The following is an 18,171-nucleotide window of genomic DNA, read 5'->3' as shown; positions in this document are numbered from 1 at the left end:
AGTGTGAATCCTCTTGTGTCTGATAAGATGTGACCTCTTTGTAAAAGCTTTGTCACATTCAGAACACTGATATGACTTCTCTCCAGTGTGGATCCTCTGGTGTATGATAAGATGTGACTTCCATGTAAAAGCTTTGTCACACTCAGAACACTGATATGGCTTCCCTCCAGTGTGAACCTTCTGGTGTGTGCTATGTTTTGCCTCCATTGTAAAATCTTTGTCACGTTCCAAACAAGAAATAGCTTGAAATGACTCCTCTTATGTATACATGGGTTGGACTTTACTGTAAAGCAATTGTCACTTCCAGAGCACTGAAATGACTTTTCTCATGTTGTCCTCTGAGGTTGGATCAGTGTTGAAGAGGACCCAAAGCACTTATGACATTTAGAACACAGATATGACGTATGTCCTGTGTGACTCCTCCAGTGAACTGCAATAAAAACTTTCAGTCAATTAAGACACCCAGATGTTTGGTTTACCATGTGACTGAGTTGTATTCACGAAGACCAGCATGACCAAAAACATGGCTCATCACTCCACCTGTACAAAAAAAATAAAAATCAGAATTCTATATAAAGGGCTAAAGTTGTTTTTTATTTTTAATGATCATTATTAAATATATCTTATATATCATCGCAGGCTGTGTCAGCATTATGGTTGTCCTCAAAGGGCCAGTTGTAACTGTAAGACTAGATCTCCAGAGCACCTCACCCCCATTACATCAGATGCCAAGAACCCCACACCCACCCTAACATCACCGTGCACCTCCTTTGGGGGCAGAGCTGGAAAGCAGAAAGTGCAGGGTCTGGAGGAGGACCAGAGGAGGAGTTGACTCAATTACCAGAGTCTGCTGAATGCTGAGACCAAGGGAGGTGAGGATGAGGGGATGCTGCAGCTGCACTGAGACAGGTGAGAAAATGTAAATGAGCAGCTGAGAGAAGAGCTAAAAACACTAAAAATACCCCCACAGGTCTATCCTAGAAATTCAGTCTAAAATGTAACAATTACACCAAGAAAACCCTCAACTGAGGGAAGAGATAATGACACCAAAAATACAAATGGAGCTCAACAATCAGGAAAGAGAATCAAAGACAAATAAATAATTGTTCTCCATAAATTTAGGCCGAGATGTATTCTGCTACATGTCTTTGGTGAAAATAACCCAAATTAAGATGTATTTTTTAGTTTGTAGGAAAGTTATAGAGTTTACAAGCTATTGTATAGATCTGAATATTGATCAATCCTGAAGTACTGGCAGCCAATCTAATTTCTTGAGGTCCAAGAATGTCAGGACAGTACAGATATCCCCCAAATGTCAGGACAGTACAGATATCCCCCAAATGTAAGGACAGTACAGATATCCCCCCAAATGACCCCTTTTTGCAGAGTAAACAGTCCAACGTACTTCATAAGAGGAATGGCGAGTTTTTTGAAGTTGTATTTTTTTGTCAGAATTTTTCGGAAAATTAAAAAATTAAAAAAAATTATTTTCACTATTTGTTTTATATACTGTCACCAGTGCAGTGCAGCGTCATCATATAACTGGCATGGCAGTGATCAGGGACACTGACTGATGACAGTATTAAAAATATATATATATATTTTTTTTATTATTATTATTTTTAATTTTTTATTAAATTTTTTTTTTTTATATATTTTTTTTATATTTCACTATGTCCAAAGTAGTATAATGTTACCATAGTAACATTGTACTACTTTGGGGAAGTGATCAGTATTTTTTTTTTTTACACAATTTGCTTATAGCAAAGAATTACTTTGCTATAAGCAAGCATTTTCCTGAATGACATCGATTCATTCATGGTTTTTTTTTGTGCTTAGCTGGGATTTGGCCACAGATAATCACATGACATGTGCATGTGATCGCTGTGACCATTCACAGCTAGACACACTTGTATACAATGGATGGCATGAATGAAGCCATCCATTGTATACAACTGTCATGTGACCTGCTGTGATTGGTCACAGCAGGTCACATGGTATCAGCAACGGGGGCTGGTACACATTATTACATTACATTACATTGAGTTTATATAGCGCCAAAGGGTTTGCTCAGCGCTGTACAATAGAGGGGGGGACAATACATGAAACATTACAGCAACAACAAACAGCACACGAGGGGTTATAGGGCCCTACTCTTTCGAGCTTACAATCTGGGAGGGAGGGGGTAGTGGTACAGGAGGAAGTGGCTGTGGGGGATGGAGTGGTAGGAGGAATGAAGGAGAGCAGCAGTTAGGTGAGGGTGGGGTAGGCTTCCCTGAAGAGGTGGGTTTTCAGGGAGCACCTGAAGGTGAGGAGGGAAGGTGACAGTCTGATGGATTGGGGTAGTGAGTTCCAGAGGATGGGGGAGGACCTGGAGAAGTCTTGCAGACGTGCGTGTGAGGAGGAGACCAGGGAGCAAGATAGAAGGAGGTCCTGTGAAGAGCGAAGGGTACGGTGGTACTTGGGAATCAGGTTGGTGAGGTAGTTAGGGGCAGTGTTGTGAATGGCTTTGTAGGTCAGAGTGAGTAGTTTGAATTTGATGCGTTGGGCGATAGGGAGCCAGTGGAGGGAGAGGCAGAGGGGGGTGGCAGAGGTGGAGCGGCTGGTGAGGTGGATGAGTCTAGCCGCTGAGTTGAGGATGGTCTGAAGCAGGGAGAGCCTGCACTGGGGTAGGCCGGTGAGGAGGGAGTTGCAGTAGTCAAGGCGTGAGATAATCAGGGAGTGTACAAGTAGTTTAGTGGTGTCTGGGGTAAGGAAGGAGCGTATTTTGGCGATATTGCGGAGGTGGAGTCTGCACGTGTTTGTGAGTGATTTGACATGAGGTTGGAAGGAGAGGTTAGAGTCCAGAATGACTCCAAGGACTTTGGCTTGCGGGGCGGGATTGATGGTGGTGATGTTAGTAGTGATGGATAGGATGGGGGGGGGGCACGGGCAGGAGGGAAAACGAGAAGCTCGGTTTTGGAGAGGTTGAGTTTGAGGAAATGGAGCGACATCCAGTCAGAGATGTCGTTTAGGAGGTGAGTGATGCGGGCGGAGAAAGTGGAGGTGAGGTGAGGGGTGGAGAGGTAAATTTGAGTGTCGTCAGCATAGAGGTGATAGTTGAAGCCGTGGGAGTGTATGAGTTTGCCAAGGGAGGAGGTGTAGATGGAGAAGAGAAGGGGTCCAAGGACAGAGCCCTGGGGGACCCCAACAGAGAGGGGGAGTGAGGGGGAGGTGGCACCATTGTAGGTGACACTGAAGGAGCGTCGGGATAGGTACGAGGAGAACCAGGAGAGAGCCGTGTCTCTGATGCCAAGGGAGAGTAGTTTATTAAGGAGGAGGGGGTGGTCAACTGTGTCGAAGGCCGCGGAGAGGTCCAGGAGGAGGAGGACAGAGTAGTCACCTTTGGCTTTGGCGGTTAGTAGGTCGTTGGTGATTTTGAGGAGGGCGGTTTCAGTGGAGTGTAGGGGACGGAAGCCGGACTGTAGTGGATCAAGGAGGTTGTTGTCAGTTAGGTGGGCGCTTAGGCGGTTGTAGACTAAGCGCTCCAGGAGTTTGGAAGTGAGTGGCAGCAGGGAGATGGGTCTGAGGTTGTTTGGGTCAGAGGGGTCCAGGGAGGGCTTTTTGAGTATGGGGGTGATGTGCGCATGCTTTAGGGGGGAGGGGAATACGCCGGTAGAGAGGGAGAGATTGAAGATGTGGGTGAGGGAGCAGATGAGGGAAGAGGGGGGTGACTGGAGGAGTCGAGAGGGGATAGGGTCCAGGGGGCAGGTAGTGAGGCGGGCTTCTGAGAAGACCCTGGTGACTTCCTCAGTGGTAGTAGGGCTGAAGGAGTGCAGAGCTGGTGGGGTTACGGTAAGCGGGGTCTTGGGTGTGGAGGGGGGCAGTGCGGTTGCGAGGTCAGAGGAGGGAAGAGATGAGGGGGAGATAGGGGGGGGGGGCTAGGTGGGGAGGTAGATTGCGAGTTGACTATGTCCTGACGGATTGCATCAATTTTGTTATGGAAATGAGTGGCAATTTCGTGGGCGGTGAGTGAGGTACTGAGTGGAGGAGGGGGGGGGGGGGAGAGCAGGGAGTTGAAGGTGGAGAAGAGTCGGCGAGGGCAGGAGGAGAGGGTGTTAATCAGGTTTAAGAAGTAAGCCTGCTTGGCGGCGTGGAGGGAGGAGGTGTAAGTGAGGAAGGCAGATTTGTAGAGGGAGAATGAACGGGGGGACCTGGTCTTGCGCCATAGTCTCTCTAGCGCGCGACTGTGACGTTTGAGGCATTTAGTGTGGTCGTTCTGCCATGGTTGGAGCGGTCTGGGTTTGATGTAGCGTGTGGTTAGGGGTGCCAGAGAGTCTAGGGCAGCTGACAGTGAGTCGTTGTACGTGTTAGTGGCTAGGTCAGGACATGACAGTGGAAGGATGCTGTCGTGTAAGCGGTCGGCAGCTGAGTGGAGGGGGGCCGGGTTCAGGTTGCGGAGGTTGCGGCTGGTGATGGTTTGGCGCTCTGGGGGGGGGGGGGGGTTAGGGGAAGGGGAGATGGAGAACATGAGGAGGTGGTGGTCGGAGAGAGGGAAGGGGGTGTTAGAGAACTGGTTGAGGGTACAGAGGTGGGAGAAGACGAGGTCCAGGGTGTTCCCAATGATGTGGGTGGAGGATTGAGTGTGCTGTGTGAGCGCGAAGGAGGAGGTTAGGTGGAGGAGTTGGGAAGTAGCCAGGCTGTTGTCGTTGATGGGGATATTGAAGTCCCCGAGGATGATGGTTGGTAGCTCAGAGGAGAGGAAGAAGGGAAGCCAGGCAGCGAAGTCATCCAGGAAGCGGGGTATGGATCCGGGCGGCCTGTAGATCACTGCGATCCTTAGGGGGGTGGGGGTGAAGAGCCGGATGCAGTGAGCCTCGAAGGAGGAGAAGGTTAGGGAGGGAGGATTAGGGAGGACCTGGAAGGTGCTCAGCGGTGATAGGAGCAGGCCGACCCCACCACCTCGAGGTACATGGCCGGTGACAGATCGCACCGCTGCGTGCTCTGCAAGTGCAAAAACTGTGCATGTGTGGGAGGACACCATATGGCTTCCACCTGGAAATCTACAGCCTTTTCCTGGCCACCAAACGGCTATTGGCCGGATGGCTATTGGTTAAAAATGGCATGGGGGCCCCCCAAAATCCATACCAGACCCTTATCTGAGTATGCAGCCCGGCAGGTCAGGAAAGGGGTGGTGAGTGCTCCCCTTCCTGAACCATACCAGGACACATGCCCTCAACATGGGGGGGTGCTTTGGGTCGGGAGACCCCCAAAGCACCTTGTCCACATATTGATGGGGACAAGGGCCTCTTTCCCACATCCGTGTCCTGTGGTTGTGGGGGTCTGCAGCCTGGGGGCTTATTGGAATCTGAAAGCCCCCTTTAACAACGGGACCCCAAGATCCCAGCCCCCCGCCTATGTGAAGGAGTTGGCGGTATATGATACTGCTACCCATTCACAAAAAAAAGTGTAGTGTAAAAAGTGATAGGACAAAATCTTTGACCAGTCCTTTATTAAAATAAACATTTAAAAAAAAATGTCCCCCAAAGTAGATGCAACATCAATCACGATGCCGCCACCACCGCTACCCAAAAAAGGGGGAAAAAAAGCTCCGCTTGAGACAATGGCTCCTGGCTGTCTGACAGCTGGGGCCATGACAACAGTTTTTATATACCCCACCCCCTTGTGACATCACCACACACTGTTATTGGTCAAAGTATTACACCTGACTTGTGGTTAGGTGCATTGCTTTGTCCAATCACAATGCGTTGTCAGGGCGCAGTGCACTGTGGGGCACGGTGGGCAAACAGCCCACTGAACACCCGTACTTTTTGTGTTTGCTGAACACACGAACGGCCCATGTTCAAATCAAACTTAGGTTCAACTCGACCATGAAGCCCATCCCTACAAACAATCATCAAACCACAAGAACAGCCAACAAACTCCGGATTTTTTTGTTAATAATAGACTCCAATGGGAAATATCTAAACACCAAACGGCTCTTCCCAGGAACAAGAGACAACAAAATTCAAGTCCAACAACTGAACAAACGATGGGAGTCATCAATGATCCGTATTTCACCAACCCCAAACATATCATCATACACACCGACCCAAACATATCATCATACACACCGACCCAAACATATCATCATACACACCGACCCAAACATATCATCATACACACCGACCCAAACATATCATCATACACACCGACCCAAACATATCATCATACACACCGACCCAAACGTATCATCATACACACCGACCCAAACATATCATCATACACACCGACCCAAACGTATCATCATACACACCGACCCAAACATATCATCATACACACCGACCCAAACATATCATCATACACACCGACCCAAACATATCATCATACACACCGACCCAAACATATCATCATACACACAGACCCAAACATATCATCATACACACAGACCCAAACATATCATACACACCGACCCAAACATCCTCCAGGGACAAAAGGAAGCCTCTGAGAATAAACTATTACAACTAACAGAGACCGCACAACAAAAATGTCCTCACTCCAACATCATACTGTCCTCCCTAATTCCAAGGATGGACATAACAAACAATAGAAAACTCAGCGAATCAACACAGAGCTGGCAGATAAAACCAGGTCAGAGCCTACCATTCACCTGACACAACATCATTCCATCATGACCCAACACCTCTATGACTACAAACACCTCAACTAACAAGGGGGCAGTCAACTAGCAAGAGAACCCAAAGACATTGTACTGAATGGAACTCACAACCCGGGATCTGGCACAAACCATCTCAGATGGACACAATGGGGCTGATTTACTAAAACTGGAGTGTGCAAAATCTGGGGCAGCTGTGCATGGGAGCCAATCAGGTTCTGACTTCAGCTTGTTCAATAAAGCTTTGACATAAAACCTGGAAGCTGATTGGTTCCCATGCAGAGCTGCACCAGACTTTGCACTCTCCAGTGTCTCATTGTCATCATATGCTGTGTCCATAATGACCACCCATCCCCCCTTATCAGCTGGCTTCAATGTTATATCTCCCCTTGCTGCTAATGATGGCAATGCACCTTTCTCCTCAATGGTCCCATTATTAGGATATGACCCCAGAGTTCCTGATTATAGACTGTCATACGTCACCATCTTTATCATCCAAATGAAGGAACATTTCTGCTGCTGCATATGTAGTGGGTGGTGGAAACTTCCATTTTGTCTGTAAACCTCAGAGAGACCTACTCAGTGGTGTGACTACAGATGATCCCTCAATATCACCTCTCCAAGAATAATGTCCCTTCAATCTAATATTCCTAAAACATCTATACAAGTCTTCTGCCAACAAAAACTTCTTCATGATACCTTTAGGGCTGAAGCCCCAACCTTTCCCCAGAAGGTCCATCTTCCCCGATGTCAGTCCAGCTGAGGAGAAGGTGAGAATTCCGTCTATTTCTGTTGATGATGAATCATCTGTTGGGATGGTTGGATGAGTGGGAGATCCCTTGTTGCAGCGTTGATGTTTCCTACCTCCCCTGTGGCCGGATCTCTGCTGTTTCCTTGATTCTGATGGACAATACGAGGCCGGTGTTGTCCCTCTATAGATCCTAATAAAGTGCCTCCAGCAGAGGAGGGAAGTGATGGGTCAGAGGCTGTAGAAGAAGCTCTAGTGAGCAGTCTAGATGGACGAGGTGAGTCTTGTGTAGGTGGTGCTCCAAGAGTACGCCTGATTAGTAGACGGTTAGATGTTGGACTCCTTCAGCTGCTCGGCTGACAATGCAGACTGCAGTGTAGACTCCACCTGTGTGATCTGTACAGCCAGAACAGCTTCTTCCTTCTGGAGAAATGAAACTCGGAGAACAATGGAGCTTTTGTTTAGGACTTGTGTAAACAGACCATTGAACTCCTCCCTGTCCACAAACAAAGCCGGGGTCAGTTTACCTCCTACCCCCCCCCCCCCCCCCCCGCATAATAAGCTGTGCTTTCTAAGATTCAGCTAAAGCTATCTTTTTACATAGACAAGACAGTTGTCTTTTTAGGAACTTCTCAGGAGGACTTTGATCTGGTGTCATTTACCCAAAAAACCCTTCTCATCCTCCACTAAGAACACCCACCTCTCCCCCACTAAAGACACCCTCTCCACTGAAGATACTCCGTTCCTCTCTTTTCCTCCTCTGAAGACACCCCTTCCCCTCCTTTCCTGCACTGGGGACACGAGGGCAGTTTTAAAGAAGAGATATGAGAAGATGATTACTGAGCTTTTGCAATGATTGCGAAAATATGACCCGTCTTTTCCCCCTCCTCAAGGCTTGAGAAGGAAAAAATGTTTATTTTCAGCATGCTGAAGTTGGACAGTGCGCAAAAACTGTTGTGCCGCAAGTACCACCTCTCTGTATCAGGGTTGGTATTGCTAAGATAGGCTTGTCCTGCCTTAGTTACAGATTGGCCGGCCTCAACCTCCCATTGTCTGGAGTTAGTCTTCATTCTGGAAATTTCCTTGATACACGTGCCTCTAATATATGCTTTCAAAGCATCCCAAACAATCATAGGAGACGTTGAGGCCCTGATTTACTATTGTGCCTGGGCGCATATCCGTGGGCGAACGTCTAATTTTTACGAGCGACTGTCTACTTTTATCCCGCAACGAGATTTACTATTGAGCAGCGTCCATAAGTAGACACCCAATCGAATTTACTATCGAGACACACGCCAGGAATCAGACTCACAAAGCAGACTTGGTAAGAGGTATGTCTAACACCATGAAAAATCACTGCAGAGACGTTCACTTAGAAATTTGCTTTGTCAAATATCAGGACTTCACTTTAAACAATATCTGCCATTTCAAAAAAAAATTAAGAATGTGTTAAAAATAGTTTTTTTAAAGCAAATCAACACAGTAAAAAACTAGACGCCCGTGCAGTGTCTTTGGCCGATACAAATGCGCATGCGCAGAACACATTTTAGACGTCCTCTGTGGGCGCTTGCTTTTTAGCCACTGCTCAATAGTAAATCTGAGTGTGGAGTCCTCTGACAGCCGGCACTCGGTCGTGTCTCCTGTGTGTGGAGTCCTTTGACAGCCGGCACTCGGTCACGTCTCCTGTGTGTGGAGTCCTCTGACAGCCGGCACTCGGTGGCGTCTCCTGTGTGTGGAGTCCTCTGACAGTCGGCACTCGGTCACGTCTCCTGTGTGTGGAGTCCTCTGACAGCCGGCACTCGGTGGCGTCTCCTGTGTGTGGAGTCCTCTGACAGCCGGCACTCGGTCACGTCTCCTGTGTGTGGAGTCCTCTGACAGCCGGCACTCGGTCGCGTCTCCTGTGTGTGGATTCCTCTGACAGCCGGCACTCGGTCACGTCTCCTGTGTGTGGAGTCCTCTGACAGCCGGCACTCGGTCACGTCTCCTGTGTGTGGAGTCCTCTGACAGCCGGCACTCGGTCGCGTCTCCTGTGTGTGAGTCCTCTGACAGCCGGCACTCGGTCACGTCTCCTGTGTGTGGAGTCCTCTGACAGCCGGCACTCGGTCGCGTCTCCTGTGTGTGGAGTCCTCTGACAGTCGGCACTCGGTCACGTCTCCTGTGTGTGGAGTCCTCTGACAGCCGGCACTCGGTGGCGTCTCCTGTGTGTGGAGTCCTCTGACAGCCGGCACTCGGTCACGTCTCCTGTGTGTGGAGTCCTCTGACAGCCGGCACTCGGTCGCGTCTCCTGTGTGTGGATTCCTCTGACAGCCGGCACTCGGTCACGTCTCCTGTGTGTGGAGTCCTCTGACAGCCGGCACTCGGTCACGTCTCCTGTGTGTGGATTCCTCTGACAGCCGGCACTCGGTCACGTCTCCTGTGTGTGGAGTCCTCTGACAGCCGGCACTCGGTCACGTCTCCTGTGTGTGGAGTCCTCTGACAGCCGGCACTCGGTCGCGTCTCCTGTGTGTGGAGTCCTCTGACAGCCGGCACTCGGTCGCGTCTCCTGTGTGTGGAGTCCTCTGACAGCCGCACTCGGTCGCGTCTCCTGTGTGTGGAGTCCTCTGACAGCCGGCACTCGGTCGCGTCTCCTGTGTGTGGAGTCCTCTGACAGCCGGCACTCGGTCGCGTCTCCTGTGTGTGGAGTCCTCTGACAGCCGGCACTCGGTCGCGTCTCCTGTGTGTGGAGTCCTCTGACAGTCGGAACTCGGTCACGTCTCCTGTGTGTGGAGTCCTCTGACAGCCGCACTCGGTCACGTCTCCTGTGTGTGGAGTCCTCTGACAGCCGGCACTCGGTGGCGTCTCCTGTGTGTGGAGTCCTCTGACAGCCGGCACTCGGTCAGTCTCCTGTGTGTGGAGTCCTCTGACAGCCGGCACTCGGTCACGTCTCCTGTGTGTGGAGTCCTCTGACAGCCGGCACTCGGTCGCGTCTCCTGTGTGTGGAGTCCTCTGACAGCCGGCACTCGGTCGCGTCTCCTGTGTGTGGATTCTCTGACAGCCGGCACTCGGTCGCGTCTCCTGTGTGTGGAGTCCTCTGACAGCCGGCACTCGGTCGCGTCTCCTGTGTGTGGAGTCCTCTGACAGCCGGAACTCGGTCACGTCTCCTGTGTGTGGAGTCTCTGACAGCCGGCACTCGGTGGCGTCTCCTGTGTGTGGAGTCCTCTGACAGCCGGCACTCGGTCGCGTCTCCTGTGTGTGGAGTCCTCTGACAGCCGGCACTCGGTGGCATCTCCTGTGTGTAGAGTCCTCTGACAGCCGGCACTCGGTCAGGTCTCCTGTGTGTGGATTCCTCTGACAGCCGGCACTCGGTCACGTCTCCTGTGTGTGGAGTCCTCTGACAGCCGGCACTCGGTGGCGTCTCCTGTGTGTGGAGTCCTCTGACAGCCGGCACTCGGTGGCGTCTCCTGTGCTTAACAAACAGCACTCGGCATATCTTCATGTAATCTAATTAGATTTCCTTAGTTCTAGTGATTCTATTTTTGTTTCTTATTCCTTTATAATTATTTCTGTAATGATTTTACTTATTTCGAAGGTCTAGATAATATTTATTTTGACAGCTGAATGTAAAATAAAGGTCTGGTATGGATATTAAGGGGGAACTCCACGCTGAAATAAAAAAAAAAAACAGTATGGGGACCCCCTCAATATCCATACCAGACCCTTATCCGAGCATGCAGCCCGGCAGGTCAGGAAAGGGGGGGGATGAGCAAGCAGCCCCTCCCTCCTGAACCGTACCAGGCCACATGCCCTCAACATGGGAGGGTGCTTTGGGGCAGGGGGGCTCCTCCCCCAAAGCACCTTGTCCCCATGTTGATGGGGACAAGGACCTCTTCCCCCACAACCCTGGCCGGTGGTTGTGGGGGCCTGCGGGTGGGGGGATTATCAGAATCTGGAAGCCCCCTTTAACAAGGGGGCCCCAGATCTCACCCCCCCCCCCTACGTGAATGAGTCTGCGGTACATGGTCCCATGACTCATTCACAAAAAAACAAAGTGTGGTGTAAAAAAAACACAGTACAGGGTCTTTGACAAGTCCTTTATTAAAACAATGTCCCCAGAAGTAGATCCAACGTCATCGCGGCCGCGGCGAACCGAAAAAAGAAAAAAGTTCTGGTCCCGGGACATCATCTAAGTGACCCCACCCCATGTCACATGCTTGCTGTCCCCGGCTGGCCCCACCCCTTACCTATATAAGAACTGTCAGACTGTCTTCTGCATACAGCTAGTTAGCCTCAGTGGAGAGACAGGGTGACAGTTCCGGGGTCATTGATGTCACATGGGGCGGGGTTTCTCGGATGATTTCCCCAGCTGGTCCCACCCCTAACCTATTTAAGTGCTGTCAGCGAGACTTTTTTTCAGAACACTGGAAGCCTCCGACGGGACTGGAACTTTTTTTTTTCTTTTTTTGGATTGCCGCCGCCGTGATTGACGTTGGATCTACTTCGGGGGACAATGTTTTAATAAAGGACTTGTCAAAGATCCTGTACTGTGTTTTTTTTTTACACCACACTTTGTTTTTTTGTGAATGAGTAGCAGGACCATGTACCACAGACTCATTCACGTAGGGGGGGCGGGATCTGGGGGCCCCCAGATTCTGATAAGCCCCCCACCCGCAGACCCCCACAACCACCAGCCAGGGTTGTGGGGAGGAGGCCCTTGTCCCCATCAACATGGGGACAAGGTGCTTTGGGGGGGAGCCCCCCTGCCCCAAAAAACCCCCCTATGTTAAGGGCATGTGGCCTGGTATGGTTCAGGAGGTGGGGGGTGCTCGCTCATCCCCCCCTTTCCTGACCTGCCGGGCTGCATGCTCGGATAAGAGTCTGGTATGGATATTGAGGGGGTACTCCACGCTGTTTTTTTTTTAATTTTTGGCGTGGAGTTACTTCTTAACATCCATACCAGACCCGATGGGCTTGGTATGGATAGGAGGGGGGACCCCTGAAGGGCTTGGTATGGATGGGAGGGGGGACCCACGCTGTTTTTTTATTATTTATTTAATTCATGGAAATAATTTAAAATTCAGCTGTCAGAGGGAAACCCCGATGACAGCTGAAACATTCTTCTGTCCCTGCAGAGAGCTCCGCTATTATATTTGACATTAAAAAGTATAGAGAATGCAACATTGTATCTATTTGTATCCATTTTGGATATAGATGTTTTTATTTGGATACATATAGATACAATGTTGCAACCTTTATACTTTTTAATGACAAATATAATAGTGCAGCTCTCTGCAGGGACAGAAGTAATTACTTCGCTATTATATTTGCCGGCCATAGATGGGGCGAAAATCAAACAATTTTTTTACCGTTGGTGGTAACGTCGGCCCATTGAACAACCGATTTTTCATTTTTTTTTTAAATGTCCAGTTTTCACCCCATCTATGGCCTGCATTTTTCTTTTTCTTCTTCTTTTTTATTCCTCTTTTCATTTTCTTCTTCTTTTTCTTGCAGGTCATGGCTCATGCGCAGATTTTTTATCTGTAAAAAGATCAGCCAATTTGCCGTTCATTGCCGCTAAAATCGGCCAATTTTTATCCAAATTTACCGATTAAAAAAAGTGGCAAAATCCCAAAAAAATGGCTGACCAATTAATCCACTAACGGCCCGAAAATCAGCCAATTTTTTTTTCCGACCGATTTTAGACCCATCTAAAGCAGGCCGGAAAAAAAAATCAAATGATTTTCGGGCCGTTAGTGAGTTAATTGGTCGGCCGTTTTTCGGGATTTTGGCACATTTTTTTATCAGTAAATTTGGAAAAAAAAATTTCCAACTTTACTGATAAACAAAATGTGCCAAAATCCCGAAAAACGGCTGACCAATTATCCCACTAACGGAAGAGGCCCTTGTCCCCATTAACATGGGGACAAGGTACTTTGGGGGGGATCCTTTCCTGCCCCAAAGCACCCCCCATGTTGAGGGCATGTGGCCTGGTATGGTTCAGGAGGGGGGGGGGCGGTCGCTCGTCCCCCCCTCTTTCCTGACCTGCCGGGCTGCATGCTCGGACAAGGGTCTGGTATGGATATTGGGGGATCCCCAAGCTGTTTTTTATTTAATTTTGGTGTGGAGTTACAACTTAAAATCCATACCAGACCCTAAGGGTTTGGTGTGGATGGGAGGGGGGACCCCCGGAGGGTTTGGTGTGGATGGGAGGGGGGACCCCATGCCGTTTTTTATTTATTATGGTGCTGGTTTTTAAATGTAATTCTCCCTTTTTTTTCTTCACTATAGCTCAGAAATTCACCTGTCACTTCCCCCAGCTAAAAGAGAAAGTTTTCTTGGAATTTATATCCCTAAAGGAAACAATGTTTACTTTGAGTTTATTAAAAGATACAAAGTTTTCTGTAACTTCGGGGAAAGTGACTTCTAAGCTTGTGAACTATAGTGAAGAAAAAAAACGGCTGCATTTGCATTTAAAAATCAGCGCCAACATACACTTTGTATTGCAAAAAAAATGATTAACAATTGTGTAAACCAAGGCATTATTTTCAATGGAATTTCATTCGTAAACCGAAAATTCTGTTAACCGAGGCGTTGGTAAACCGAGGTACGCCTGTATTAGTATTGTAATCCTTTGTATTGGGATACATAGAACCAACATACATCTGAATTGGCAACATAGCACAACATTTGTGTCACATTGGAGATATCTGGCTAGTTACACTGACCTTTCCCAGGGACTTAGGGTTGATTCACACCACAGAAATACAGGCAGGATTAGTGTTCAACAGCTCCAAGGATTAGTGGTTAGCCCTACTGTCTCACAATGCTAGGGTTGTCGATTTGAATCCCAACCATGGCAATGAATTTGGATCATCTCCGTGTGACTACCCTAACATACATGTGCTGGTGGCAGCATCTTTGCTTTCTGTTTAAATTTTCCCTAGAATGTGAATTAGAATGAGGCCTTGTCTGTTCAAACACCTTTAAAGTAGCACCTTATGTGAATGTCAAATGATGGGATGAGATAATGGCCTGGAATAATGATTGATTGGTTAATGCTGGTTTGCACTCCACCCCTTTTGAGAAGGTTTGTCAAACCAAGAAAAGCGTGAGCGAGAGAGAAGGATTAAAAAAAATTAATAAAATAATGGCATGGAGTCCCCCCCTCCCAAATCCATAACAGACCCTTATCTGAGCATGCAGATACCGCATGCCTTCAAAGATTTATTTCCTTTGTTGAATTGCCTGCTTGGTTCACACTAGATGTGATTTAAAATTGTGCTTTTTGTTGGCAATTTCACCGTGTTTTCTGTAGATTTACCAATGAGTTATTGTGTTTTCAATTGTGTTTTGTATTGCGATTTCTATTGTAGTCTATATGTGAAATCGCTACAAAATGCTGAAAAAGTTAGACAAGAACTACTTTTGAAATTGTGCTGCAGCAAATCGCTTACGTTAAGACACTCACATCCACATTCATTAGATCGGATATCAGGTACAATTTCAATTCCCAAATCGCACCTGAAATCGTGCACCCTGGATGCGGCTTGGCATGTGATTTGCATGGCATGCGACCTGCAAATCATATGCCAAGTCACACCCTATTGTCTGCTATTAGAGCAGTCACATGGGTGCGTTTCCTACACTGATTTCTATAGTAGTACATGTACTACTTTTGTGCCGATTTGCATAGATATCTGTGTCAGATGTTTTGCAAATCGCAAGGAAATCGGCATCTTCACTGTACATCGCACAATTTCTAAATCGGCTTTGATGTTGAAAGTAGGTAGGTGGTCTTTTTCCTGTTCCGTGGGGGCCCCCTCAAGATACCAACGGTCACACCTGGACACAGCTACGAGATCTCGGAAAGTGAATGCACTCAAGTCACCTCAGTTGCGATTGCAAACACTTCAGTTTTATTGGCATAACATCAGGGTTATTATACTGTAGTCTTTAGGCAAACACACCCTCAGACCATCCAATCAAATACATGTACATTATTTTACCTTAACTCAACAATTATTTCTATGAGGTTTGCATTTTCACTCTTCTGCTTTATCTATCATACCATATCTCCTCTAAAGCCCAGACCATGGCTTTAATCTGACCTAACACCCAATTTGTGGTTAAAACTTTCCAGAAGTGAGAGTAAACCTTATCTGCTTTTTTGTAAGGGTTTGCAAAAACACTCATTTCTACATGAAGCTGACATAGACAGTTTTGTTAGTGTGCACACATCTCATATATATATATTAAACTAGCATCTTGTATTAGTGTATACAAAATGGATTCAGTTATATTCCATTTAATCCTTTCAGATGTGACCGTCGAGTAAAGCCTTTTTATGTTTGATTTCCTGAGTGTTTTTCCGATTTATGGGAAATGCCACATACTAGCAAAAGTGAATTGACATTTTCAGTATTGCATGCGAGATGTGGTCATGTGACTGCCTTAACTCATGCAATAATCTAGAGTGAATTGTGCCCATAGGGCCAAGAAATATTGCCAATAGGGTTCCCTTTCACATCCCTGTTCAATGTTCTGTTGTATGCTGCACAGGTACACGTCACTGTGGCTTTCTTTCTGACTCTGATTTGTGGGGCCTGTATACCAAGGGTTAACGCAGGTGGGAAGAGGATTCATCAGGTGCAAACACTTTCTCTGACCAAATGAATGACAGTGGTGGGTGTGGCCTACCTTATATAAAGAGATGCAGTAGTGGCTGATTTTAGCCTTGTACAGGCACATTATTTCTGCATGTCCTTGTCTGTGGTGGTTTGGGGAGGAAGAGATATTGTGGTGAATTGCCCCAGGCCACACTCACGCTGTGTTTGGGGGGGAAGAGATATTGTAGTGAATTGCCCCCAGGCCACACTCATGCTGTGTTTTGATGTGGGCTGTAAATATTTTCCATGTTCTTCCTTCTAAGGTGTTGTGTGTTATTGTACAATGATTGTGTTTATTATCTTTGCATTGTAATCCTAACACATGTCCATTGCTCTGCTCTTCCAAGTTTGCTTTATTTAGAATGAAATGCAGTTTTCAGACAAACATGGTGAGAAATGTATATGTGGGGGATTTGGGGAGGTGGGAGGTGTTTTTATTTTGGCACGTATGTATTTTTATATTGATATTTTGATCTGCAGCTTGTTTTGTGAATAAGCCCAAGTGATAATAACTGTTTCCTGCTGTAACCTGTGAAAGCACAGTTCATTAGAAGTATAGTCTTTTAGATTGTAAGCTCTTATGAGCAGGACCGTTCTATTTTAGCAACATCAATCCTGCTTTTTTTTTTTTCTTTTTTTTTTTCACACCAAGATATTGAATGTAGCTTTTTGTTGCTGTCCAAATAAATGTGGAATGTGTATTTGATCAATAAACATTTGTACTATGTATTTTTGGGGGGTTTTATTTCATGTTCTAGTCGAATGTTGCACAGAGGCTAAATGGTTAGCACTTCCACCTGGCAGTTCTAGGGTCATTGGTTCAAATCCCAGCCATGGCACCTCCTTCCTGGAGTATGCATGTTCTCCCTGTGCCTGTGTTTCCTCTGGGTACTCCGGTTTCCTCCCACACTCTAAAGACATGCTGGTAGGTTAATTGGATCCTGTCAAAATTGGACCTAGTATATGTATGAATGTAAGTTAGGACTCTTAGTACGCCCCTTGAGGGTTAGGGACTGATGTGAATTTACCACATCTATATGTAAAGCGCTGCATAAATTGACAGCGCTATATAAGTATCCTAAATGTACTAGCACCCCTAACACTTATTTGTGCTAGCTATATAATATGCCCAAATCTTCCTTGTTAGAGAGCACATGTGCAAGTATGTCCAAAATAACAAACCAAAAGCCCCCTATTGCACCACAAGACCATGTTATGTACCAATGAATAGGTTGTGTTCAATGTGCAGCTAGCTATTCTTTTTCTACAATCCTCTTAACAGCAATAAATTGGGCCCCCAATTTATGTTGACTTTGGGCCTTTACTGGCAAATATATATTCACCAATGTCATATACACAGTATAGCTGCAAGCATACATTCATCAATGTCATATACACAGTAGAGCTTCAAGCATACATTCACCAATGTCATATACACAGTATAGCTGCAAGCATACATTCATCAATGTCATATACACAGTAGAGCTGCAAGCATACATTCACCAATGTCATATACACAGTATAGCTGCAAGCATACATTCACCAATGTCATATACACAGTATAGCTGCAAGCATACATTCACCAATGTCATATACACAGTATAGCTGCAAGCATACATTCACCAATGTCATATACACAGTAGAGCTGCAAGCATACATTCACCAATGTCATATACACAGTATAGCTGCAAGCATACATTCACCAATGTCATATACACAGTATAGCTGCAAGCATACATTCACCATTGCCAAATCTACAATAGAACTGCAAACATATATTTGCGAATGTCATATACACAATGGAGCCGCATGTAAAATTGCTATGGTGCACAAATAAACGCCAATACGGCTGTTGGAGGAGGCGCTAGAGCAGCTGTCATACTGGAAATACGTCATGACATTGGCGGAAGGACATTTGCACACACCCGGAAGTGGGGAGTGTGAGTGAATGGGAGTGTAGTTAGGAGAGTTTAGTGGTAATTTGCAAGTCTATTTTTTAGTTTTGTGAATTGTTCTTTTTTGGAATTGGAACCACATCTGGACATGGCGAGATCGCTGTTCTCCACCGAGGAGCTGATCCTCATTTTCTGGGGAAACATTACTAATAATTGTTGTATTTTCAGTTG

The 18,171-nt window shown here is 47.0% G+C and overlaps 1 protein-coding gene across 1 annotated transcript in view; it reads right to left on the bottom strand.

The window, feature by feature from the left end:
* The window catches only part of LOC149445436 (uncharacterized), a 194,079-nt gene that overhangs the window by 85,880 nt on the left and 90,028 nt on the right, over positions 1-18,171 (bottom strand). The gene's annotated exons all lie outside the window — the stretch shown is intronic.

The sequence above is a fragment of the Staurois parvus genome, unplaced genomic scaffold, assembly GCF_062004578.1.
Source record: "Staurois parvus isolate SC_StPar_1 unplaced genomic scaffold, SC_StPar_1.0 ptg000721l, whole genome shotgun sequence".
NCBI lineage: Eukaryota > Metazoa > Chordata > Amphibia > Anura > Ranidae > Staurois > Staurois parvus.
This window is presented reverse-complemented; position numbering and strand designations above follow the sequence as displayed.